Source organism: Erinaceus europaeus, chromosome 15 (assembly GCF_950295315.1).
Source record: "Erinaceus europaeus chromosome 15, mEriEur2.1, whole genome shotgun sequence".
Lineage (NCBI taxonomy): Eukaryota > Metazoa > Chordata > Mammalia > Eulipotyphla > Erinaceidae > Erinaceus > Erinaceus europaeus.
The window spans coordinates 87,919,910-87,945,769 of record NC_080176.1 but is presented as its reverse complement, the minus strand read 5'-3'; the positions used below and the strand labels follow the sequence as shown (position 1 = coordinate 87,945,769).

At 42.9% G+C, this 25,860-nt stretch overlaps 1 pseudogene; it reads right to left on the bottom strand.

The window, feature by feature from the left end:
• Positions 1–10,383, bottom strand: part of LOC103111311 (protein mago nashi homolog) — a 40,718-nt pseudogene extending 30,335 nt beyond the window's left edge.
• Between the last annotated feature and the right edge of the window lie 15,477 nt (positions 10,384–25,860).

Genomic DNA, 25,860 nt, shown 5'->3' with positions numbered 1-25,860 from the left:
CTGGGAGAGTGTCCATTCTGGGGCCTCATCCTGGTCTTCCCCTGAGTATTTCTTCATAAAATTATCATCAGAAAAAATATTCTCCCCAGAGCCATACACAAACATAACATGATACCCATCAAAGTTCCACCAAACTTCATTAAGAGAATAGAACAAAAACTACAATCATTTATCTGGAACCAGAAAACATATAGAATTGCCAAAACAATCTTGAGGAAAAGAAACAGAAATGGAGGCATCACACTCTCAGATCTCAAACTATATTATAAAACCATCATCATCAAAACATCCTGGTACTGGCACAAAAATAGGCACACAGACCAGTGGAACAGAACTGAAAGCCCAGAACGAAACCCCCACACCTATGGACATCTAATCTTTGATAAGGGGGCCCAAAGTACTAAATGGAGGAAGGGAGCTTTCTTCAATAAATCGTGCTGGGAAAACTGGGTTGAAACATGTAGAAGAATAAAACTGAACCACTTTATCTCACCAGAAACAAAAATCAACTCCAATTGGATCAAGGACCTGGATATTAGACAAGAAATTATCAAATACTTAGAGGAAAACATTGGTGGAACACTTTCCCACCTACACCTCAAGGACAACTTTGATGATACAAACCCATTGTAAGGAAGACTAAAGCAGAAACAAACCAATGGGACTACATCAAATTGAAAAGCTTCTGCACAGCCAAAGAAACTATTACACAACAAAAGAGACCCCTCACAGAATGGGAGAAGATCTTCACATGCCATACATCATACAAGAGACTAATAACCAGAAATATACAAAGAGCTCAGCAAATTTAGCAACAAAAAAGCAAATGACCCCATCCAAAAGTGGGCAGAAGATATCAACAAAACATTCACTTCAGAGGAGATCCAAAAGGCTAACAAACATATGAAAAATTGCTCCAGATTGCTGATTGTCAGAGAAATGCAAATAAAGACAATATTGAGATACCACCTCACTCCTGTGAGAATGGCATACATCAAAAAGGACAGCAGCAACAAATGCTGGAGAGGTGAGGACAGAGGAACCCTTCTGCACTTCTGGTGGGAATGTAAACTGGTCCAGCCACTGTGGAGAGCTCTCACAAGGCTAGACATGGACCATCCATAAGACCCAGTAATTCCTCTCCTAGGGATATATCCCAAGGACTCCATAAAACCCAACCGAAAATAAATGTGTACACCTATGTTCATAGCAACACAATTCATAATAGTTAAAACCTTGAAGCAACTCAGGTGCCCAACAACAGATGAGTGGCTGAGAAAGCTGTGGTATATATACACAATGGAGTAGTACGCAGCTATTAAGAACAATGAACCCACCTTATCTGAACCCATCTTGGATGGAGCTAGAAGGAATTATGTTAAGTGAGCTAAATCAGAAAGAAAAAGACAAGTATGGGATGATCCCACTCATAGACAGAAGTTGAGAAAGAAGAACAGAGGGGGAAACTCCAAGCAGGATTTGACTGAATTTGGAGTAGGGCACCAAAGTAAAAACCCTGGGTTGAGGGTGAGGGTGGATGTTTGGCTTCAAGGGTGGTGGTGGGAGGATGGGATAAGACACAGTCTTTTGGTGGTTGGAATTGTGTTTATGTACAATCCTATAAATTTGTAGTCATATAAATCACTATTTAATTAATATGAAAGAGGAAAAATTGATTGAATGTCTAAAACTTTTTAATGCACAGACCATAGGCTGAGTTTTTGATATACTGACTCTCTTAAAAGTTTAGATTAGGGAGTACAGAAGAAACTGGTGGCACAGCTATATACAAATAATGTCAAAGGACATAAATTATGGTGATGTTGTGTATGATACAGCAAATCCTAACAAAGGGATTTTTCAAAGTTAACCCAATTGCCAGATAATTTGATTATAGCAATATCTACCTATTGCCTTCTTAAACTGTAATACAGCAGGAACCTCCCACTTCCTTTATAGAATTTATATTATCCCAGTCCTGGAACCTCTAAAGTGGGGCTCACATTTCTGTATGCTTCTCTTAGTTCATACCAAATGATATCACATCCACTGATCCCACCCTAATAAACACAATGAGTACCACCTCAGTATGCTTCACTTCAGACTGTGTCCAGAGACATAAGGCATGGAATGTCCACCCTTCAGCCTCATTACTTGGGTGAGACCTTTCCTTTCATAGTATTCTCTGATTCCATTCCAGGTCGTTCACTTCCTAACACAGTCCCAAAACCTAGTTATAGACCAGGTACCATGAGATAGGGTTATCCATAAATTAGGACAAAATGTATCCATAAATTAGGACAAAATATATGCCTGAAAGCAAAAGTACACAATAATTTGCAGTGAGTCAGTATGAAGTTCATAATGAAATAGCGTCTACTTAGACATAGATACCCTCCTCACCTATTTCCTATTATACTTCCTTCACTCACTCCCAAGCTATCCTAATCAAAGCAAGGACTACAAAAGCTAAATAAGGACAAGAGACTGGCATACTTTAACAATGACTATTTAGTCACTATCAGGCCACCCCATCAGCTGGGGCCCTAGTCAGGGAGTCCTGATATTCCCAAACAGACATGATGGACCTAGACCTCAAATAAATCCCTCTCTCCATTGTTACTGGTCATTCCTATCAGGAACAACACAATAGATCCCTTTGTGGGCCCCCATAGGACCTTGCCCTCAATGTGGATCAACAATGGTAGAGAATGTTTCATCCTCCAAAGGGAGGCTGGACAACATACTCTATGCTATACCTCAAGAAGATGGGTCCTGATATTGGGGCAGCTTGGATTGTTCCTACTCATGACCACAGAATGTGAGCTCAGATCTACAGGGATGTAGAGGTCACACAGGCTCCTAAGCTGAATATGGACCCCAGATCACATCAAATCAATGGGGTTGATAGTCAACAATATTTATACCCCTTTTCCACATTTGGGGGATACTCTTTTCCCTGATCCAGCTTTCTGGTCCTTTTCAAAGCCATGGCATCATCTTCCCAGACAATAACTTGGATCCACCTGCACATCAGATGTCAGGCTCAGGGGAAAAAAAAAAAACTAGTATAGCCACAGACCCTTTGGATTATGACTAAATATGCCCACTAGCTATCTACAAAGTAGAGACACCCCCCAACTCTTCATCTGCAATATTCCAGCCTTTAGGTTCATGATTAGTCAACAATTTGTTTGGCTTTATATGTTAACTCTCTTTTCAGCCACTAGGTTCCAAATACTACCATGATGCCAACCAGACTTCCCTGGGCAGATGACCCCACCAATGTGTCCTGGAGCTGTGATTCCCCAGAACCCTGCCCCTAGAGAAAGAGAGAGACAGGCTAGAAGTATGAATTGACCTGCCAATGCCCATGTTCAGCAGGGAAGAAATTACAGAAGCCAGACCTTCCACCTTCTGCACCCCATAATGTCCCTGCGTCCATACTCCCAGAGGGATAAAGAATAGGAAGGCTATCAGGGAAGGGGATGGGATGTGGACTTCTGGTGGTGAGAATTGTGTGGAGTTGTACCCCTCTTATCCTATGGTTTTTGTCAGAGTTTCATTTTTACAAATAAAATAAAATAAATTATGCATCACATCAAAAAGGAACAATGAATATTAAAGATATTTTTAAGTGAAACATACATCAAAAGGAAATGTCCAGGCCAAAATATCAGATGGTTACACATGACATATATAAATATCAGAATATATTTCTAAGGGGAGAACATCAGAGTAAGGTTGTTTAAAACTGCCATTGTCCAGTGTCATTAATGTCAGGTGTATTCTTTTGATGTCATAAGAAAATGGGTTTATTCCAGTTATCCCATGCACAATCTACAGACCTTCTGGGAAGAAGCCAGACATCAGAGTTATGGGTGACTGCATGTGACAATACACTCCTCTAGCCTGTGGGCCAGAAAAATCTCTGATATATCCCAGACTTTTTCCTATAGCAGAATTCTTGTAGCAAGGACCACAGCCTGAAAAACAGGCCTCATGTACCCTGTGGACAAACAACATATATTTTGCAAACATATATGCAACAGCTACAATCAGTATGTTTTCTAATAACAAGTATCAGGAATTCTGATAACAGAAACTTGCTCAGCACCATGAACTCTAAAGTCAGCTGAGAATACAGATTTTGGCATCCTTCTAATACAATGCTTCCACGTAAGACAAATGGCTGGCAGGGTGAATGGAGCTCAGCTGCAGGACAAAAAGCTGCCATTATAAATCCAGCCCAATGGGATAAGAGGCTGTGATTAAACACACACATCCAGGTAAATGTCCCAGGAGAACCACTCAGTGCAAGATGATGTGAGTTCTCATGGTGCCTGATCCCTCATCTCTAGCAATCAGCACACTGAGCCATCAGTCCTGTATGGGTTAAAGAGGACATTAATCAAACCCAGCAAGGAGAGGCTGAATTTCAACACACTGCTGAGTTTCAGGTTGTTTTATTAATTATTATTATTTTTTAAGAAACACAATTTGTTTTGGGTTACATACTGAAGTACAGTAAGACACCTATGGATTTCTAACACAATCACTCTTCAGTTTTTTGTGTATTTTTTTGTTTCCCTCCCACCAGAGTTTTATGTCCCCATTCTCCTGCTTGGAAACTGCAGTGGTTCTTCCAAAGTCACAGATATGGGCTGACTATTATTATTTTAATTTTTATTTATAAAAAGGAAACATTGACATTATTTTTTAAACTATATTTATATGTATTTGCCCATACTTACTATGGCCGTGCCTTCTCTTCCTTTCTTTTATTTTTTTATTTTTATTTTATTTTATTTTATTTATTTATTCCCTTTTGTTGCCCTTGTTGTTTTATTGTTATAGTTATTGTTGTTGTCGTTGTTGGATAGGACAGAGAGAAATGGAGAGAGGAGGAGAGAAAGATAGACACCTGCAGACCTGCTTCACCGCCTGTGAAGCGACTCCCCTGCAGGTGGGGAGCCGGGGTTCGAACCAGGATCCTTATGCCGGTCCTTGTGCTTTGCGCCACCTGCGCTTAACCCGCTGCGCTACAGCCCGACTCCCCTTCTCTTCCTTTCTAAGTCCCACCTCTTACTTCTATGTATGAGTATTCTTCTTTTTCTTTTTCTTTTTTTCCTCTTCTTTTTTCTGGGTCCTATGGAATTGGGGTTCAGAGCCCTCTGGTCCACTTTCTTGATCATTTTCCCTCTCTGGAGTATGGACCAGAATTATTACTGGGGTGAAGAATGTGGGAGTTTTTGGCTTCTGTAATTGCTTCTCTGTTAGACCTGGAGGTTGACAGGTGGATCTACATCCCCAGTCTGTTTCTATCTTTCTCTAGTAGGACACTGGAGAAGTGATGTTCCAGGACACACTGGTGATGTCACCTGTCCAGAGAAGTCAGGATGGAATAATAATAGCATCTGCAACTTGGTGACTGTGGCCTAGTGTGTTTTTGAAGAAATTCTGGTTATGTTCTATTGAGTTTCAGGTATTTTTTTTTTTTAAGTTTATCAGGAGCGAGCAATCTGAAATGGCCTCTACCCATAGCCACACTTCCAGAAATCTGAGTTTCAGATTGTTAAGGGGGGGGGGGGTGAAAGCTGCTTTCAGGTCAGTACCAAGTGTCACTTAGTTTTTTCTCCCCAGCCCCCCCAAACACTGCAATCGTCACAGAAACTCATTATTCTGCTGTCTCATTGTTTTTCATTTCCCAGTTCCTACAAATGAGTTGATAATGGGCCCACATAGATTCAAGCCTCTGTTGTTGTTGTGACTTAGTGGTCTTCCTAGAATTAAATGACTCTTTGGAATGGAAATAACATGTCTTCATCTGTGTATATGCCTTTTGGTTATTTCTGACCACATTAACCTCCCCAAAATGTGCACATAATCTACAGCAGATGTTCTCCTCATGCCAAGAATAAACTACCTACTGCTTCTGGAGGAAGAGTTGCTCTGCTGAGATGTTTTCCTAAATAAAGATTCTTGATGTGGATGAAGAGTCCCTCAAGAATTTATTTATTTTCTTGACCTTTCAGGGGAACTTTTAGAGAACTCTGTCTCACCTATTCCTTAAGTAGATGATGGCAACATTGATAAATATTTTATATATACTCAAGAGTGAGTGCATATTAATAACCTATATTTTGAGGTTTTTCTCCTTCAAATTCTTGGCTGCTAACCTGATTTCTGAAAGACTCCTTTTTAAAAGAATATTTACTAGTGATTTAATATTGATTACAAAATTGTAAGCTAATACTGGTATAAATCCACATGGTTTGCAATACCAGAGTTCTGTCACCCTGTCCCCTTCATTAGAAATGAAGTCATTCTCTTCAGGTCTATCTTTAATTATAAATCTCTCTCTATATATATATATTTTCCATTTTTTTCAATATTCCTGTCTTCACTTCTTTTTTAGGTTACCCATACACTTATTACTACTTCTAGGTGTCTTTCCTTTTTTCTTCTTCTTTCTCAGATAAGAGAAACAGTGTCTGATTTCCTCTGGTGTTTTCCAGATTTGCTTTCCTTTCAGTGATGGTAGAAAAACAAGATTCCTGGTGACAAACACTTTGGGTTCTGGTGGAATGGGGGTATAGAGACCTCTGATTCACTTTCACTATCACTTACCTCCCTTGTAGTATGGAACACAATTCCATTTGAGGTGCAGAAGGTGGGAGCTCTGGCTTCTGTCATTGCTTCTCCACTGGACATGGGTGTTGGCAGGTGGATCCACACCCCCAGCCTGTGTCTGTCTGTCCCTAGTGGGGCAGGGCTCTGGGGAGGGGAGGCTCCAGGACACATGGGTGAGCTTGTCTGTCCAGGGAAGTCATGATGGAAAAATAGTAGCAACTGGTGGCTGAAAGATGGTAAGAGATAAAGCAGGACAAATTTCCTCTAATAAATGGGAACCACAGAGTAGAAATAGAGTACCAAATCAAAGGACTCTGGGAAAGGGTAAAGAGGAAGAGGGTTGAGGACACTTTGTGGTCCTGGGATCTGATTTTGGAAAGGGATCTAGGTTGGAGATGATAGTGTTCTACAGACACCTGTCATGGAGACAGTAGAGATTGTATCCTTGTGTCAACAACTGTACGGTAAGCCATTTATGCCCCAAGAAAGTGATGAAAAGATAAATACGTACATAAATCCCTGAAGAATGCAGGGATAATTATATTCTCACCACAGTATTTGAATTAGTATTAAAACAAGTAAAAAAAATGTGGTAAAGAAAAAAATATATGCTGTGTTTGGGGTTATGTAGATTTCTGACTGAAAGAAGAGAAGTTAGAAAAGTTTATGTTACCTAGGGGATGCCAAAATATGAATTATTTTGTCAAGATTTCTGCAGCAAAACTCAAAAAGCTACATCTAACTGCTGCGGTGAATCTTTTGCTTTTTCCCCCCTCTTCCTCCCTCCCCTTCTCCCTCAATCTTTCCCACTTTCCTCTCTCCAGTTTTCTCTCTTATTCAATGTCAGGCTTGCTTGATGATTACTTTTTCCTGACCAGAAACCTCAACATTGCTGCTAAATAAATTTAATATTTAAAATCTAACCCATCTAGGAAAAGGACAGTCTGATCTGATGTATAAGCCCCTGATTATATCTCAGCCTTCTAAATAAAACACATGACCAAGAGCTATTTGTTATCATTCTGCAATCCTGACAGAAGAAGATGATCCTGACTGCTCAGGTTAAATGCTGTCAATAGTTAGGACTTTCCTCCTTGCGTATTAAGAGGGCTCTTGCCTGGATTCTGAAGTCCCTCTTTGCAGACAGCCTGAGATGGCAGAGAAGTGGAGTTGACAAAAAGAAAGTGGAATCACTGTTGCAGAAATGGGTTATTCAAAATAGACATGCCAGGAAGTTCAGATCCTAAATCGTCCACACAGGTTTAGAGGTCACTCGGAATCGATTTTTTCATGGCATGGATTCTCTTTATGGAAAACACCATAGGAAAAAAATATGATTTTCTTTATTTAAAAAAATTCTTATGGTAACAAGACTGCCTGAGAGATCAAATGTCAAAGGATTTTTCCGGTAGCTCCAATTAGCAAAATGATTCATATCTCAGATTTCTATCTACCTCTCTGTCTGCTTAGAATCAATATTTACAGCAGAAACACCATGTTTCAAAGAAGAAAAAATATTTGAGTGTGATTAATGGTGAGATTTATAGCAACTTGAAAAAAATAAAACCAAATATAAGTCTCACTGCCTTTAGTTGTTACAATATAGATATTTATTTTCTTTTCTTAAAATTCCCTCTAAAAATAGAAGAAAAAGAAACAGAAAACACAAAACTCATCATCAGTGAAATCAATGAAAAGGAAATGATTCTGAATATGGACTGTGTGGGTATAATGACAAAGAGCTGGTTTGCAGAAACACACTCTTGAGAAGGCTACAGGATGGGAGAATGCCATTATGACAAGTAGGCATGGGGATAGAGTGTCCTGGACTTGGGTCTTGGGCATAGAGCAATTGAATGGCAGGATTTGTGAGTGTAGTCTGTATTCTCATTTCCCCCCCCTACCAGTGCCAGAATGGAGACAGGATGTTTCCTCCCCAGGTAAGAGGAAGATCTTCCTATGGAAAAAGTGAAATACCCTAAAGAAAAGACCCAGAATTTTTGATATCTTGGAATTCCAAACAAAAACAAACCCACTTTGTCCCCCATTCACCCACTAATTTGCGAGTCCTTCAATCCAAGAAACTTTCAATCAACCTTTTGATGCTTCACTTTCAGATATAAAGAGACAAACACGATCATCAGCTATTCAAGGAGTGTTGGAAGGGAAAGGTAAACCAAAACCAAACCCAGGTCTGTGTGCAGAGAATGCATGGCTGGAGAAATATTTCAAAGAGGCTATTGCTAACATCCTCAGGAAGATGAAAGAAGATGATTCACTTGTGAAGCAGAAGAGGATGTAGTTTGAATATTCGAATGGCCCCAAAACATGTGTATGTAAGCTCAGTGTTTAGGAAAATGCTGAGATTCCAGGATAAAAAGAAATAAAAATAGACATTGGATAGAAGAAAAATAAAAGAAGATGGATATCTATGGTTCAGTATCTGTTTTTAAAATTTTTTTAAAAAAAATTATTTATTCCCCTCTTTTTGTTGCCCTTGTTGTTTTTTATTATACTTATTATTATTGTTATTGATGTCATCATTGTCGGATAGGATAGAGAGAAATGGAGAGAGGAGGGGAAGACAGAGAGGGGGAGAGAAAGACAGACACCTGTAGACCTGCTTCACCGCCTGTGAAGTGACTCCCCTGCAGGTGGGGAGCCAGGGGCTCGAACCTGGATCCTTAAGCTGGCCCTTGTGATTTGTGCCATCGTATGCTTAACCTGCTGCACTGCTACCCAACTCCGAGTTCAGTGTCTGTTTATGGAAGTTCCAGAAAAAGTAAACAGAAATTTGTAAAGAAGAATCTATCAAAAGAGTAATGCAATAAATACCCCACAATCTAAGACCCACATCTGTAATGAAATAGGTCAGTGAATACCCATCATAGAAAGTAAAAGGTTAGAACCCTCAACCTCCCAACCTATACCATCACAGATTTTGCAGTGCTAAGGAAAAGGTCTGTCAAACTCCCAGAAAAGAAATGGGTAAAAGAACCCTGAGAAAGAAGACATCAGCCTTCTTATCACTGAAATCTGGGAGACCAAGAAAAACACTTTCCAGAATTTTATTTTCAACCTAAACTTGTATATTTAAGCAGGTTGTCATTCAAAAGTGAGGGTGGAATAAAAGATGCTGAGATGTAAAAGGTGTCAAGATTCTATTTCTTATGCAGTGTTTCTCAGGAAACTGCCAGAAGATGTATTTCAAAAAAAAATGTGGGGTAAAAAAAAATCTAAGAAAGATGTGTGCTCTGGAGAACAGAGAACATAGCAGGAGTGAGAGAAGTGAACTCAACATGGCAGTAAAGCAAATCCTAGGTCAGCAGCCACACGACCCAGAGAGAAATCAGTCCAGGGAGGAAGCAGAAACAGAGACGTCGAGATGGGGATCTTGGCTTCTAAATGCATTTGATGCATGGGATTGAGGAGCTGAGCTAGTTTTGCACACATACTAAAGGATGTGTAAGCAACCAGAGGCTGCAGTCAGAGCCAGTCATTTACGATGAGGCACCATGGACAGCGCTTGGGGACCAGGTCCATGATGGGGCACCATGGACAGTGCTTGGGGTCCAGGTCCATGATGGGGCACCATGGACAACGCTTGGGGTCCAGGTCCATGATGGGGCACCATGGACAGCGCTTGGGGACCAGGTCCATGATGGGGCACCATGGACAGCGCTTGGGGACCAGGTCCATGATGGGCACCATGGACAGCGCTTGGGGACCAGGTCCATGATGGGGCACCATGGACAGCGCTTGGGGACCAGGTCCATGATGGGCACCATGGACAGCGCTTGGGGACCAGGTCCATGATGGGGCACCATGGACAGCGCTTGGGGACCAGGTCCATGGATGGTGAGGCTTTGCTTTATTGTCTTTTCCTGTGTGTTTATTTCAAGACTGATTCATGAATTTATTCCAATGAAAAACAGAAGCAGAGCATCAGTCTAGTTCATGAGGTGCCAGGGGTTGAAAACAAACAAATTCAAATATGCAAGGTCTGTGCTCTACCCACTGAGCCACCTTCCTCATTGCCTGAATCCAGATTTTCATTTTGTTTTTGCCAAGGCTTCACCACTTCAAGTTGACTTTTTTAGACAGAAAGACAGAAAGACCTGGGTAGGGGAGATAGCATAGGAGTTATACAAAAGTCCCTCATACCTGAGCTTCTGAGGACTCAGGTTCAATTCCCAGCACCACCATCAGTCAGAGCTGAGAGGTGCTCTAAATATTCTCTCTCCCTGTCCCTCTCCCTCTTTGTTTCCTCCCTCCTCTCTCTCATTAAAATAAAGCTTACACACACACAAACACACACACATACACACACACACATACACACACACACACACACACACGGAGAGAGAGATATGATTGGTAGATAGATATATAGAAAGGTAGATAATAGATAGCTAGATGATAGCTAGATGATAGATAGATAGATAGATAGATAGATAGATAGATAGATAGACAGATAGATAGATAGATATGGAGAGAGACCACGGCACCAGACTTTCCTCCAGTGCAGGCTGGTTTCAAACTTGGATTGTGTGTATAAAAAAGCAGGCATGCTATCCATATTAGCTATTTTTCTGCCCCCTGAATTAAGATTTTAAGTGATCCCTGAAATATGAAAAAGAGTCCAATATTAAACAAGCAGTTGATTGTTCAATTAAGGGATGATCTAGCTATAATTATGCTCTATATTCTGGAGCATAGCTTTTGCTGCTTTCTAAACATATATATATTTCTCTCAATTATGAATATACCCTTTTCTTTTCACCCTTGCTGAATTTAGACCTGTTAGAAGGGTTGACTTTTTATTACTAGGCACTAGTGTCGTTAATTTCCCCTATAAGCTGTGGGCAGAATACACAGGGGTAAGTACTGTTCCCTTCTCTGTCGAATGTTCTTGTTCACTGCAAGGCACAGACTCTAAACAGGAGGGAATCAACAGGCAGCCTATATTTATCCCCTCTACCTAGAGTGCCCATGGTTCATGTGGTGGGAATGTTGACTGAATAGCAGACACAGGAGCAATAATGCCATCTGCTTACACACAGGTCACCAGTCAACAGATGGCAAACTTGGGTAGAGTTGCTTTTCTATTTTAGGATTTACTCATAATCATTCTGTCTTTCTACTTCTATCTCAAAATGAGAAAATAAAACTTTTTGTTTTTTGGAAAATGTTGAAGTTCTAAGCAGTAGTTATTTTATTCTTATAACTCAGATTCATAATGTCTAATTTAGCATAATGGCTGCTGTCTGATGGCTGTTGTAATAGATACTGGTGGAGGTGGACGTCTTCATCAGTGGAGAAGAAGTTGCCTGATGCCAGACTTCTTGATATTTGTTGTGAGAAATTCTATGGATTTTCACCTAAGTTTCCCTGTTTACAAAACATGTAAGGTCAATTGCTACCAGGTGTATTCTTTTGTCTAAAAATGCCTGCCCATTAAGAAAGTTTTCAGGCTCTCCTTTGTCACAACTCCCTCCTGCCTTAAGGCAGAGATACAGAGAGTGTCAAGAGTTAACTATCAGCCCACAGGCCTAGAGATAATGCAAAAATGCATTTATCTGTAACTGACACTTGGCTCCTTCCCTGAAGAGTTTGGGGGGTGTACATACTAACTTGAGAATAAACAAATATTTCTTGGGACATCAAAGACCTGACTAAGGACACTCAAAGACTACTGTGATCAGGGTTCAGCACATTCTTTTTTTTTAATTTATTTTTTATTTAAGAAAGGATAAATTAACAAAACCATAGAGTAGAAGGGGTACAACTCCACACAATTCCCACCACCCAATCTCCATAGCCCATCCCCTCCCCTGATAGCTTTCCCATTCTCTATCCCTCTGGAAGCATGGACCCAGGGTCACTGTGGGTTGCAGAAGGTGGAAGGTCTTGATGACTCCTCCACCTTGAAGGTTATCTGTGCTCTGACATTTTACTCTGGAAGTGTTTTTAGCTAAAAGCATATTTGAATTTCCTTGTTTCTTTTGGTGTGAGGCATGAGTTTACCAACAAATACTCTGCTGGAGTTCTGATCAGGGTTGAACATCTGACACTGTCCCATCTCAGGTTGTTGTGTGGACGTCCCTTCAGTCGTCTTCGGATCAATTGTATTGTGACTGAAGTTATTATCTCTCAATCCCAGGATGCACAGGGAATCAGAGTCCTGGCATCTGGTTAAGAGTCTACATCTGTGTATTAGCCATAATCAGGGCAGTGGGGACCTATGGGTGCTGATTTCCATGGGAATAAGGATCTTTGTTCTGCTCTTTGGGGTGGTTTGTCAGCCCCATTATAGGTGAACCAATACACTAATTTTCAGTGACATCGTTTCTCCAATCCACTGAGCCTAAACTCCATTTCACCAGCTAAGAACTCATATATTCAAATCTTGATGTCCTGAGATCCTACTTAGGTGCTAGTCAGTGGTCCTGTCCAATATGTGACCCTAAGTGCCCCCCACGCCCTTAACTATCTTCAGAAGATTTCTGTCTCCAACTTCTGTCTTATTTCCATGGAGAACTCTACCCTTCGCCTCTGGTGATCCATATGTCCTGGGATGTGAAAAGTTCTGCCTGTCTTCTGACCTTGTGTGGTGATATAAGGGGCTCTCTTGAGCCTTTATTCAAAATGATAGGTTTTATGAGGCAGCTTCTTACATTCAACTTTCACGACAAGCCACACTCATGGAAACTACCCACAATATCACGCCATAAAGGTTAGAGGCCTGTTCTCCCTGAGACTTCACAGGACACTGTGAGGGTGCCCGGGCCATCTATGACGTCTGCTGGGAACCGGGGATGAAAGGTCCCTTGATGTTGTTATATACTGAAAATGACTCTGAGCATGTAATTGTGTGCATGCAGTAATGAAGGTTGTAAGCTGTAAACTCTGCCCTAGTTCACAAGCCTGGGGTTGCCAGGCTAGCTTCGTGGGCAGGAGACAGACAATCAGGGACTCATGGCTGAGCTGAGAATGCAGTTCAATCTTTATTGATGAGTGGGGATGCAGTGCAATCAATCTAATCTCTCTTCATTAGAAAATCCTGTCCTTTATGTCTCCTGAGGCAGAAGTGTCAGATTGGAAGAGGAAATACTTAGGATAGGGGGTGGGGAGAAGGAAAAAGCACATGAACCAGTGGGGATAAAATGGTGGAAAACAGGATGTGACTAGGAGAGGGGGCAGAGTGGAAAAAGAGCTCAAACCAGTGGGGATAAAACGGTGGAAAACAGGATGTGACTAGGAGAGGGGGCAGAGTGGAAAAAGAGCTCAAACCAGTGGGGATTAAACCAATGCGGGTCTCAAACAAAACAATGATTATGTAAATAGACCACAGCATTAAGCAATACAAGCAATCCTAACGTGATGATCAAAACAGAAGGGGTCTTAGAAGCAGCATTAGAAGCAGACCAACATGGGGTAAGGTGGGTGTGAGTTGCTTTGTCACAGAAGGGAAGGTCAGAAGCTAAAGTTCCACCTGAGCAGAGGCCTGACCTCTACTTTCTGCTGATAGCCACAGCTTATTAAACAAAGAGTCATGGTAGCTTGATGGATGGTAAGTATATAGGGTTGATGAAATATCTGAGCAGAAGAATCTGGGACAAGATGGAGATCACGTACAACATACCCTATGGGAATCACCTAGAACATGCACTCTCCTTGAGTTTTTTTTTCTAAATTTTTATTAGTGATTTAATATTGATTTATAAAATTACATGTCAACAGGGGTATAATTCCACACCATTCCCACCACCAGAGTTCTGAACCCCAAGTCTCTTCATTGCAAACCACCGAGGTTCTCCCAAGGTTGAAGACATGGCTTAACTGTCATCTTTACAACTATCTGTCTACATTTGTACATAATTGCCCCTTTTTTCTTCCAGGTCCAATCCTCTCTTCCCCTCCAAGTCACACATAACCCTATAGCTACACCCAAATATTTCTCCCCTCCCTCTCTCTCTGGGACCTGATGGAGCTGGAGTTCAGAGTGCTCTTATCCTCTTCCTCCTATCACTTCTCCCCCACTGGGGTATGGATCAAGTTATTTTGGGGGTGCAGAAGGTAGGAGTTCTGACTTTTGTAATTGATTCTGACTGGACTTGGACATTGGCAGGTTGATCCATACCCCCAACCTGTTTCTATCTTTCCTGCTTGGGGTGGGGGTTCATACACAGATAACATGTTTTTAGTTTCTTATTTTCAGATGTAGGTGAAAAAAGCATCAGTAAAAGGAGCCTGGGCTTTAGGTGGGTGCTGCATGTCAGGACTTCTTTGTCTGTGAGGAATCTTCCTGGAGATAGCATCTCCAGGCACACTTGAACATTACACCTACCTACTGTTTCACACTTTGCAGGGGGAAAAAGGAGGAAACTTTGGGTCTCATTTCATCAGGACTCTGCAAATTATTCTGGTGCTGCATTCTGCAGAATAAATTCTTCACCTTGAGATGTCAACATTTGCCTAGCAATTTATAGTTTACAAAGCGGCAAAGAGAGCAAATATCCCTTCCTAAATCCAGACTTACAATTTCCTACCAAAGTATAATAGTTTCAGTCAGTGTGTGTGTGTGTGTGTGTGTGTGTGTGTGTGTGTGTGTGTGTGTGCGTGTGTGTGTGTTCTGACACCAGGGTTATTGCTGGGGCTTGGTGCTGGTAAGAAATATTCACCACTCCTGGAAGCCATTTCCTTCCTTCCTTCCTTCCTTCCTTCCTTCCTTCCTTCCTTCTTTCATCCCTTCCTTCCTTCCTCCCTCCCTCCCTTCCCTCCCTCCCTCCCTCCTTCCTTCCTTCCTTCCTTCCTTCCTTCCTTCCTTCCTTCCTTCCTTCCTTCCTTCTTTCCTTCCTTTCTTCTTCCTTCTTTCATCCCTTCCTTCCTTCTTTCATCCCTTTCTTCCTTCCTTCCTCCATTCCTCCCTTTCTCCCTCCCTTCCTCCATCCCTCCCTCCCTTCCCTTCCTCCCTCCTTCCTTCCTTCCTTCCTTCCTTGCTTCCTTTCTTCTTCCTTCTTTCATCCCTTCCTTCCTTCTTTCCTTCCTTTCTTCTTCTTTCTTTCATCCCTTCCTTCCTTCTTTCATCCCTTCCTTCCTTCCTTTCTCCATTCCTCCCTTTCTCCCTCCCTTCCTCCCTCCCTTCCTCCCTTCCTTCCTCCCTCCCTCCCTTCCTTCCTTCCTTCCCTCCCTCCTTCCTTCCTTCCTTCCTTCCTTTCTTTTTCCTTCTTTCATCCATTCCTTCCTTCTTTCATCCCTTCCTTCCTTCCTTCCTTCCTTCCTCCATTCCTCCCTTTCTCCCTCCCTCCCTTCCTCCCTCCCTCCCTTCCTTCCTCCCTCCCTCCCTCCCTCCCTTCCTTCCTTCCTTCCTTCCTTCCTTATATTTCTTTTATTATATAGGACAGAGATAAATTGAGAGGTATGGTAGAGATAGAGAGGAGGAGAGACAATTGTAGCCCAGCTGCAATACTTGTGAAGCTTCCCCTATCTGTAGGTGGAGACAAGGACTTGAAGTTGGGTCCTTGTGCATAGCAATGTATGGGCTCAGTAGGTATGCTACTGGCCACCCACCAGACTTTCTTTTCTCTTCTCTTCTCTTCTCTTCTCTTCTCTTCTCTTCTCTTCTCTTCTCTTCTCTTCTCTTCTCTTCTCTTCTCTTCTCTTCTTTCCCTTTTTCTTTTCTTTTTTCTTCCTTTTTTTCAACTGATGTAATAATGTTTGACAAGACTTTATAAGAGGGGTACAATTTCTTTTTTGTTGCTAAGTTTGGTGAGCTCTTTATATATTTTGGTGATTAGACTTTTGTCAGATGTATGGCACGTAAAGATCTTCTCCCATTCTGTGAGGAGTCTGTTTGGGTGATGGTTTCTCTTGCTGTACAGAAGCTCTTCAATTTGATGTACTCCCATTGATTTATTTTTGTTTTAGTCTTCTTTGCAATTGGGTTTTTATTATCAAAGATGTCCTTGAGGTTTAGATGGGGAAGTTTTTCACCAATAATTTCCGCTAAGTATTTGATAATTTCTGGTCTAATATCCAGGTCCTTGATCCATTTGAAGTTGAATTTTGTTTCTGGTGAGGTAAAGTGGTTCAGATTCATTCTTCTGCATGTTCAACCCAGTTTTCCTAGCACCTTCTAAATAATGTCTGGTACTTTCCCCAAAGTTGGAGCTACTCTCTTCCCTGATCCAGCTTTCTAGTCCTTTTTCCAACTGTGACACCATCTCCCCAGACAATACCTTGGCTCCACCTGCATGTTAGATGTCAGGCTCAGGCAAAAACTACTAAAGTCATGGGCCTTTTGGAATATATCTAAAATAGACCTACTAGATTTTTCCAAAATGCAGACCCCCAAATCTTCATCTGCAATATTCCAGCCTTTAGGTTCATGATTAATCAACAATTTGTTCTGCTTTATATGTTAACTCTTTTTCAGCTACCAGGTTCCAGATGCTACCATGATGTCAACCTGAGACCCCACCAATGTGTCCTGGAGTCCCTCTTCCCTAGAGCCCCACCCCACTAGGAAAAGAGAGACAGCCTGGGAATATGGATCGACCTGTCAACACCCATGTTCAGCGGGGAAGCAATTACAGAAGCCAGACCTTCAAACCACAATGACCTTGGGTACATATTCCCAGAGGGATAAAGAATAGGAAAGCTATCAGGGGAGGGGAGGGGCTATGGACTTCTGGTGGTGGGAATTGTGTGGAGTTATACCCCTCTTATCCTATCGTTAGTCAATGTTTCCTTTTTATAAATAAAAAATTAAATTAAAAAAATAGGAAAGCTATCAGGGGAGGGGATGGGATATGGAGTTCTGGTGGTGGGAATTGTGTGGAATTGTACTCCTCTTATCCTATGGTCTTGTCAATATTTCCATTTTATAAATAAAATTTTTTTTAAAAAAGAAATAAACAGAGACTTGTTTTCCCAGATTAAAAAAAAGTGTTTGTCCACTAGATTAATACCCAAGAGTGGTGCTGCTGGATCACAAGGTACTTCCGTGTTTACTTGTTTTAGATGTGTTTTTTCTTTTTTAAATTTTTGTTATCTTTATTTATTAGATACAGAGAGCCAAAATTTGAGATGGTGGGGGAGATAGAAAGAGAGAGAGAGAGAGAGAGAGAGAGAGAGAGAGAGAGATCAGATATCAGGCTCAGGCAAAAACTAATAAAGTCATTGGCCCCTTGCCCTTGGAATATACCTAAAATAGACCTGTTACCTTTTTCCAAATCAGAGACCCCAAATCTTCATCTGCAATATTACATCCTTTAGTTCAGGATTAGCCAACAATTTGTTTGGCTGTGTATGTTAACTCTCTTTTCAGCCACCAGCTTCCAGATGCTACCATGATGCCAATCTCACTTCCCTGGACAGATGACCCCACCAATGTGTCCTGGAGCTTCACTTCCCCAGAGCCCTGCCCCACTAGGGAAAGAGAGAGACAGGCTGGGAGTATGGATCCACCTGTCAACGCCCATGTTCAGCAGGGAAGCAATTACAGAAGCCAGACCTTCCACCTTCTGCATCCCACAATGACCCTGGGTCCATGCTCCCAGAGGGTAAAGAATAGGAAAGCTATCAGGGGAGGGGATGGGTTATGGAGTTCTTGGGGGTGTGAATTGTGTAGAATTATACCCCTTGCCCAAAGTTTGGCGTTGTGCGAAGATAATAGTGGTTTTGAAACCAAAGAAAGACCCAACACTGGCCGCCAGCTATAGACCAATTTCTCTCCTTTCCGTGTGTTACAAACTCCTTGAGAGGCTGCTTCTGTCACGTATTTCTCCTCTTACAGAGAAATTCCTATCACCTGCCCAAGTTGGTTTCCGCCCAGGAAGATCTACCTGCGAACAAGCCCTGGCCCTCTCAACTTACATTGAAAATGGATTCCAGAAGAATTTAAAGACGGGTGCTGTCTTTGTTGATCTCACAGCAGCCTATGACACGGTCTGGCACCGTGGTCTCCTGGTCAAGATCTCAAGATGCCTGCCTCCATGGGTGGCCAACACTATATCGTTTCTTCTCCAAAACAGAAGATTCTGGGTGCATCTGGGTGACAAGTCTAGCAGATGGAGACTTGTCTCATGTGGCCTCCCCCAGGGCTCTGTTCTGGCTCCTACGCTATTTAATATTTACATCAATGACCTCCCAGAAACTTCTTCAAGGAAGTTCATCTACGCCGATGACATCTGCTGTGCAACTCAGGCATCCAAGTTTGACATCCTTGAGGAAACACTCACGAAAGACATGTCTCTGATATCTGATTACTGTAAAAAATGGCGACTAATCCCTAGCACTGCAAAAACGGTATCATCTGTTTTCCATCTACACCATGCCTCGGCCTCGCGTGAGCTTAATGTGCAGCTTGGTGATACGAGAATCCGGCATGAAGCCCAGCCAGTCTATCTTGGCGTTACTCTCGATCGCACTCTGTCATTTCACGATCATCTCATAAAAACTGCAGCAAAGGTGGGCGCGAGGAATAACATCATTGCGAGACTGGCCAGCTCTTCATGTGGTGCGAGCGCTTCCACACTACGATCATCCTCTCTGGCATTATGCTATTCCACTGCAGAATACTGTGCCCCAGTATGGTTCCGCAGCCCCCATGTCCACTTGGTCAATTCCAAATTATATTCCTCCATGAGGATAATTTCTGGAACCATCCGTTCCATGGCTGCCAGTTCTTAGCAACATCGCCCCGCCAGATGTTCGTCGGCATGCGGCATCATCTAAGTTCATTTCCCACATCTACGCTCGACCGGACCTGCCAATATAGGCAGATATCTTCGCCCACCCTGTCCAACGCTTGACGTCTTGTCACCCAATCTGGTCCCCTACGCCTACACTGAACTTCTCTGTTCCAGACTCTTGGAAACAGAGTTGGCAGTCAGCTGAGGTCAAGAACAAACACCTCATCACAGACCCCTGCGAGTGTCAACCCGGCTTTGACCTAGCACGTTATGATTGGGCCCTCCTCAATCGCTATCGAACAGGCCATGGCCGGTGCACCGCTATGTTCCATCGCTGGGGAGCCAGAGACGACTCGAACTGCCCCTGCGGCTACAGACAGACTATGACCCACATAGTCAACGACTGCCACCTCTCCAGATTCAAAGGAGGTCTCGAAACTTGACATCAGGCTCAACCTGACACTGTTGACTGGCTACGGAAGAAGGGCAAACGCTAGAAGAAAACACCCCTTTGTCCTACGGTCTTGTCAGTGTTTCCATTGTATAAATAAAAACTATAAAAAAAAAGATAAAAGAAAGAAAGAAAGAGAGACAGAGAGACACCTGCATCCCTGCCTCACCTCTCACAAAGGTTTCCCCGTGTAGGTGGGGACCAGGGGCTCGAACTTGTGTCACTGCGCATTGTAACATGTACACCCAGCCAGGTGAACCACCACCAGGCCCCAGGTGTGTCATCTCTTTCTAGTTGTATGAGCCATGTGGAGAAGGTCTACATTTATCTATGTATTTGTTTACTGACTGATTGATTCTGAGTGGGCAGTAAAGCAACTAGATAGTTCAGAACACAGTTATGATATGGTTTAAATTACATTTTTCAAAGGTCAGTAGGGCCGTCGTAAACATGTATCACTTTGCATAGGTGATCTATCTTTTCCCTGGAGTTAATTTCTGAGCATATCGTGTGGAGAGACAGCTTGTAATCTAACTTGTATGTGTACATAACAACACCAGCATCTGTCTTATTCATCCTTCTTCCAAGTCTGTTCTCTCCCCAGTTGTTAAGGCAAACTTCAGTTGTAAAGCAAGTGGTCATATGGGGGGCGGGGACAGATTTTGAGCTCAGGTGACATCATTTGGGAGGCACTGTCTATCCTGCACTGATATTACACGTCATTCTTCCTTTCTGTTCTCACTTGCTGCAGAGTGGCAGGGTGACATCCTGAATCTGTCCACACGGTACTTTCTCTCTCTCTCTCTCTCTCTCTCTCTCTCTCTCTCTCTTTCTCTCTCACACACACACACACACACACTCACACACACTCACACACACTCACAGTAGTAGGGACGCATATACACAGTGAGCTCTGCTGTTAAGGAAGGAGTTTGCTTCAAATACACAGATCACCATGCTCAAAGTTCCTGGTTCAAGTCCTCAGTTCCCACCTCTAGTGGGAAAACTATATGAACAGCAAAGCAATCCTACAGGCATTTTTCTCTCTCTCTCTTTCCCCTCTTTCTCTCTCTTTCTCCCTCTTCCTTCTCTCTGTCTCTCACCCCTTATGAAAATAAGTGACTGTTGAAAATAGAAGAATCATGCAGGGACTATGTCCTAGTGATGACCCTGCTGGCAATATGTGAATTAATGAATTGAAAAAAAAGAATTTACATCACAAACCAACTTTCTTGAAAGGAAACTGACTTTGAACTTGACCTCATGACAAAGTCAGATAATTTTATATATTTATATTAAAAAAACACCTCTGTTTTTGGCTGGGGGTATGGATTGATCTGTCAGAACCCATGTTTAGCGGAGAAGCAGCTACAGAAACCAGATTTCCCACCTTCTGCTCCCCATAAACAACCTTGATCCAGACTCCCAGTGGGGAAGTGATAGGAGGAAGGTAAGAGGACTCAGCACTCTAGCTCCATCAGCACCCAGGGAGAGAGAAGGAAAAGGAGAGGGACATATGGAGGTAGCTACGATGCTAGGAGTGGCTTAGAGAGGAAGAGAGGAGTGTATCAGGAAAAGAAGGGGCAACCATGTATAAATGCAGACAGCTAGTTGTAGAGAGGATGGTTAGCCCACATCTACAACCTTAGGGGAACTGTGGTGGATTGCAGTGGGGGGCTGAAGATTCAAAACCCTGGTGATGGGAATGGTATGAATTCAAACCACTGTTGACATGTAATTTTGTAAAATAAAGATAACAAGTAAATAATAAAGTAAGACAACAACTCTGTTTTTAAGAACATTTTATTTATTTTAAAAACACACACACACACAAACACATACACACAAACACACACACTCACACACATACACACACTCACACTCTCACACACTCACACACACAAACACACACACACAAACACACTCACACACAAACACACAAACTCACACACACAAACACACACACACACTCACACTCACACACAAACACAACACACTCACACACACACTCACACTCACATACACAAACACACACACACACAAACACACACACACTCACACACACACACACTCACACACACTCACACACACACACTCACACACACACACACTAACACACACACACACTCACACACACACTCACACACACACACACACACACACACACACACACACACACACACACACACAGCAAACATCTGTTCAGCTCTGGCTCTGGTTGTGTGAGAGATTGAACCTGTGACTTCTAGGGCTTCAGACAGGCAAGTCTGGTACATTACCTCTTTGCTATCCTGCCCAGCCTTGAACTGGTGTAAACGTTGAAGATTGCCAAATAAATGCCTTCCTTCCTTCTTCCTCCTCCCCAGACTTCTCCCTTTCCTCCTACCTCCATTGCTCTTCCCCCACTCCTTCTGGTCAGTTCCATTCATTCTCCTCCAGGTTGTGAAAAGGTGAATTTTGTGTCTACAGAGTTACCTGAATCTCTCCCAAACAGCCCCCAGTTAGTTTTCTGGACTGTGCACTTTCTTCCAAGGCCCATCCCATGACCTTCCTGTCTTCTTGTCTTTGGCAAGATTTATCAGGTAGACCAAGCCTTAGCACTAGGTATGCATTTTTACACACACACTCACACACACACACTCACATACTCACCCACACACTCACATACTCACCCATACACTCACACACACTTACACATACTCTCTCTCACACACACACATACACACTTACACATACTCTCACACACAAACACACACTCACACACACACACTCACTCACACACACACACTTACACTCACACACACACTCACACACAAACTCACACATACATACACACACACTCTCTCACACACACACACACTCACTCACACACTCACACACACTCTCACACTCACACACACTCACACTCTCACACACTCACACACACTCTCTCACACACACTCACACACACACACACTCTCTCTCACACACTCACACACACTCTCACACACTCACACACACTCTCTCTCACACACACTCACATACACACTCACACACACTCACACACACACTCACATACACACTCACATACACACTCACACACACTCACACACACACACTCACACACATTCACACACACACACACACACACACACACACACACACACACACACACAATGGTATGGTTCATAAAAACAGTGTGAGGCTACACATGCCAAGTTGGTGTTGGAGTCAACACAGCAGCAGCTGGGGCCAGAGGCAGGATGGAAGGTGCGGACAAGCTCTTCCTAACGGAGACAGAAAGGCCGGCTTGCCCCACTTCCAGGAGGCAGCCGAGAAAACTGAAGATCTGGATGAACCGTATGGGCCTGGGGCCAGATAGGAGGGGAGCTGGGGAGAGAGACACGCCGGGCCCCTGCGGTACGTCTCCTCATGTCAACGACACCATCAATCACGTCAGCTCACCAGTTGTGTTCCTTCCCTCCTCCCAATGTGGAGCAGAACGAGTCTTTTCTCTTTTAAATTTTTGTTATTACTGATTTAATAATGATCGACAAGATTGTGGGATAAGAGGGGTACACTTCCTGCTCACCACTCATAACCTGGTGTTGTTTTCGCTGGGCTAGGTTGTTTTCGCCAGGCTGGCTTCACAGGCGGGTAACAGACGACCAGGGACTCATGGTTGAGCTGTAGGCAGTATCTCTTTATTCATGCAAGATGCAGCACAATCTAAGACGAGCTAAGCTAAACTCAAGGTACTGTAAAACTCACAATGCTGTCTTTATATATACTTGCGAAGTAGGGTGGAAACAGGATGTGACATAGAGAGGGTGGAGAGAAAAGTGACTGGTGAAAATCAGAGTGTGACAAAGAGGGGGCAGAGCAGGTGAGAATCCTATCACTGAACCACAAATGCCCTGGAGGGAGGGTGGAACTTGTTAACAGTGGTTATGTAAGTAGAATGAAGTGGTTATGTAAATAGAATAGTGTTAAGCAGGGGGGATTTAAACCAAATGAAACAGAAGGGGTCTCATGCATACCAACAACCTGGACATTTTATTATTAAGCTTTCCTCAACTTTCATTAACTGGGCAGGCTATTTGGTAATCATCTTCTCTTAAGCTCTTCAGAATTTCCCAGTGGCTGTCCCTGGGTGACCTTGGGCAGGGGGACACTGGCTGTCTGTCACAGAGTGGGCACTGGCGTCAGGACACAAACAGGGCAGTGTCCACACAGCTGGGTGTCTACAGATTCTGCCCAGATGAGAACCTTAACACACCTTCTCTGCTGTTGTTTGGGGTACACTTCAAAACCGACACTTGTGCTTCAAGTAGGCGGAAAGACAACAGACAAAGGCTGACTCTTCCTTTCTCTTCCTTCCTTTCCTTTTTTTCTTTCTCTCTTTCTCTTCTTTTCCTTTCCTTTCCTCTCCTCTCCAGTCCTCCCCTTCCCTTCCTCTTTCACCTTCCTTCTTTCCTCCCTTCCTTCCTTCCTTCCTTCCTTCCTTCCTTCCTTCCTTCCTTCCTTCCTTCCTTCCTTCTTTTATTTTGCCTCCAGGGTTGTTGCTGAGGCTCAGTGCCTGCACTACAAGTCCACTGCTCCTGGAAGCCATTTTCCTGATTTTGTTGCCCATATTGTAGTTGTTATTGTTATTGTTGTTATAGCTGTTGTTGTTGTTGGATAGGACAGAGAGAAATGGAGAGAGGAGGGGAAGACAGAGAGGGGGAGAGAAAGACAGACACCTGCAGACCTGCGTCACCGCCTGTGAAGCGACTCCCCTGCAGGTGGGGAGCTGGGGGTTTGAACCAGGATCCTCACGCCGGTCCTTGTGCTTTGCACCATGGGTGCTTAACCCACTGCGCTACGGCCCCACCCCCTCTTTTCTTTTCTTTTCTTTTCTTTTCTTTTCTTTTCTTTTCTTTTCTTTTCTTTTCTCTTCTCTTCTCTTCTTTTTTTTTCTTCTCTTTTCTTTTCCTTTCTTTTCTTTTTTTACCAGAGTCCTGCTCAGCTCTGGCTTATGGTAGCGCTGGAAACTGAACCTGGACCTCAGGCCTGGAGGGAAGTCTCTTCTTATAGCCACTATGTTATCTCCTGAGCCCTCTACCAATTGTTTTAAAAAAATTATCTTTATTTATTTTTATTGGATAGAAACATCCAGAAATAGAGAGGAATGGGGTGGGGGGAGAAAGAAACAGACACCTGCAGCTCTGCTTCACCACTTGTGAAGCTTTCCTCCTGTATGTGGGGGTTGGGGATTTGAACCCCGGGTCCTTGCGCCTTGTAACATGTACGTTCAACCAGGTGCACCACCACCTGGCTCCCCAATTTTTGTAAAAGGACTTAAGTGGCAGCTTTAAATTGATGCTAATATAAATCAACTGTCTTGCTCGCGTGAAGATCTACTTACATGTTAATTTTGGAACAGAATACACAGGGAACTGTGCTGTGCCCTACTGCCCATACGTATAAATAAAATTCATGTGCATTATTAAGTTGCTGGTGATTCAGCCCTCACTGATCCATGTAGATCATCTCTGTGGGTTTCTAACTTCACAGGCTGAAAAGGAAACATTCCCAGACCACTCACTTAATTAGTGTATTTTCTTGACCCTCAAGGTTTTTACAAATTAGAGGTGCTCATTTTTGAAGAAACCAGGAAATCATAACAAACAAACTTCTTTCAGGTCTGCAGGCTAAACCCAGCATCTTGTGAATGAATCCGCTGAGCCTTTTCCATGTCAGCATCTCAGTTCAGAATGGAAGGTGTCAGTCACTCAGAGAGGAGGCATATTTCCCTGCAGAATTGCCCCGAGACTTAAGGAGGTTCCTGCTGCTAATTCATAGATCACCCCCAGTGCAGGAAGTCACAGGAGAGCAGCGGCTTGTCTGCTGTGGGTCCAGAGAGCCCAAAAGATGTCTCTTCCTTGTGTGGCCGGTGGTACTTTTTGAAGGACTGAGTTGGAGAGGTCTGACTTGGTAAGGAACAGAGGAAGTGCTCTCTGAACTTGAGAAAGTTTTTCCTGTCTTATGACTTTCTCACACTGGTGACAATTTTTTTTTTTGCTCTCCTTCCTTAAACAAATAAAAGTGGAATTACCT